The sequence below is a fragment of the Salmo trutta genome, chromosome 2 (genome assembly GCF_901001165.1).
Source record: "Salmo trutta chromosome 2, fSalTru1.1, whole genome shotgun sequence".
NCBI lineage: Eukaryota > Metazoa > Chordata > Actinopteri > Salmoniformes > Salmonidae > Salmo > Salmo trutta.
The window spans coordinates 32,184,277-32,186,746 of NC_042958.1; positions in this window are offsets into that span (position 1 = coordinate 32,184,277).

The following is a 2,470-nucleotide window of genomic DNA, read 5'->3' on the forward strand; positions in this document are numbered from 1 at the left end:
TTTTCAAACATATGACTATTTTACAGCATTTTAAAGACAAGACTCTCGTTAATCTAACCACACTGTCCGATTTCAAAAAGGCTTTACAGCGAAAGCAAAACATTAGATTATGTCAGCAGAGTACCCAGCCAGAAATAATCAGACACCCATTTTTCAAGCTAGCATATAATGTCACAAAAACCCAGAAGACAGCTAAATGCAGCACTAACCTTTGATGATCTTCATCAGATGACACACCTAGGACATTATGTTATACAATACATGCATGTTTTGTTCAATCAAGTTCATATTTATATCAAAAAACAGCTTTTTACATTAGCATGTGACGTTCAGAACTAGCATACCCCCCGCAAACTTCCGGGGAATTTACTAACAATTTACTAAATTACTCACGATAAACGTTCACAAAAAGCATAACAATTATTTTAAGAATTATAGATACAGAACTCCTCTATGCACTCGATATGTCGGATTTTAAAATAGCTTTTTGGTGAAAGCACATTTTGCAATATTCTAAGTACATAGCCCAGCCATCACGGACTAGCTATTTAGACACCCGGCAAGTTTAGCCTTCACCAAAATCAGATTTACTATAAGAAAAATAGTCTTACCTTTCCTGTTCTTCATCAGAATGCACTCCCAGGACTTCTACTTCAATAACAAATGTTGGTTTGGTCCCAAATAATCCATCGTTATATCCAAACAGCGGCGTTTTGTTTGTGCGTTCTAGACACTATCCGAATGGTAAAGAAGGGTCGTGCGCATGGCGCATTTCGTGACAAAAAATGTCAAAATATTCCATTACCGTACTTCGAAGCATGTCAACCGCTGTTTAAAATCAATTTTTATGCAATTTATCTCGTAACAAAGCGATAATATTCCGACCGGGAATCTGCGTTTCGGTAAAAAGAGGGAAAAACAGAAAGGCGGGGGCAGCCAGTGCACGCGCCTAAGCCTTTTGTCTGCTGATAGACAACTTAGCAAAAGCGCTCGTGTGTTTCAGCCAGGGCTTTGAATTACGTCATTCAGGTTTTTCCCGGGCTCTGAGAGCCCATTGGAGCCGTAACAGTCACGTAACAGCAGAGATCCTTTGTAATGAATAGAGATGACAAAGAAGGGCAAGAAATGGTCAGACAGGGTACTTCCTGTACAGAATCTTCTCACGTTTTGGCCTGCCAAATGAGTTCTGTTATACTCACAGACACCATTCAAACAGTTTTAGAAACTTTGAAGTGTTTTCTATCCAAAGCTAATAATTATATGCATATTCTAGTTTCTGGGCAGGACTATAATCAGATTAAATCGGGTACGTTTTTTATCCAGCCGTGAAAATACTGCCCCCTAGCCATAAGAGGTTAATATTGTGAGAGTCATATTCGAGCCTGGTGAGAGGGTTACACTTGGCACACCTGTATTTGGGAAGTTTCTCCCATTCTTTGCAGATCCTCTCAAGCTCTGTCAGGTTGGATGGGGAGCGTTGCCGCACAGCTATTTTCAGGTCTATCCAGAGATGTTAGATCAGGTTCAAGTCCGGGTTCTGGCTAGGCCACTCAAGGACATTCAGAGACTTGTCCCGAAGCCACCCCTGCGTTGTCTTGGCTGTGTGCTTAGGGTCATTCTCCTGTTGGAAGTTGAACCTTATCCCAGTCTGAGGTCTTGAGCACTCTGGAGCAGGTTTTCATCAAGGATCTCTCTGTACTTTGCTCTGTTCATCTTTGCCTAGATCCTGACTAGTCTCTCAGTCCTTGCCGCTGACAAACATCCCCACAGCATGATGCTGCCACCATCATGCTTCACCGTAGGGATGGTGACAGGTTTCTTCCAGACGTGACGCTTGGCATTCAGGCCAAAGAGTTCTATCTTGGTTTCAACAGACCAGAGAATCTTGTTTCTCATGGTCTGAGAGTCTTTAGGTGCCTTTTGGCAAACTCCAAGCTGGCTGTCATGTGCCTTTTACTGAGGAGTGGCTTCAGTCTGGCCACTCTACCATAAAAGCCTGATTGGTGGAATGCTGCAGAGATGGTTATCCTTCTGGAAGGTTCTCCCATCTCCACAGAGGAACTCTAGAGATCTGTCAATGACTACTTTGTCACCTCCCTAACCAAGGCCCTTCTCCCCCCTGGGGACCTTCATTGCTGCAGACATTTTTTGGTAACCTTACCCAGAACTGTGCCTTGACACAATCCTGTCTCGGAGCGCTAGGGACAATTCCTTCAACCTCATTGCTTTGTTTTTCCTCAGACATGCACTGTCAACTGTGGGAACTTATGTAGACAGGTGTGTGCCTTTCCAATTCATGCCCACAGGTGGACCAATCAAGTTGTAGAAACATCTCAAGGGTGATCAATGGAAACAGGATACACCTGAGCTCAATTTCAAGTCTCATAGCAAAGGGTCTGAATACTTATGTAAATAAGGCATTTCTGGCATTTAGGCATTTTTTCAAAAATTTGCAAAAATGTCTAAAAAC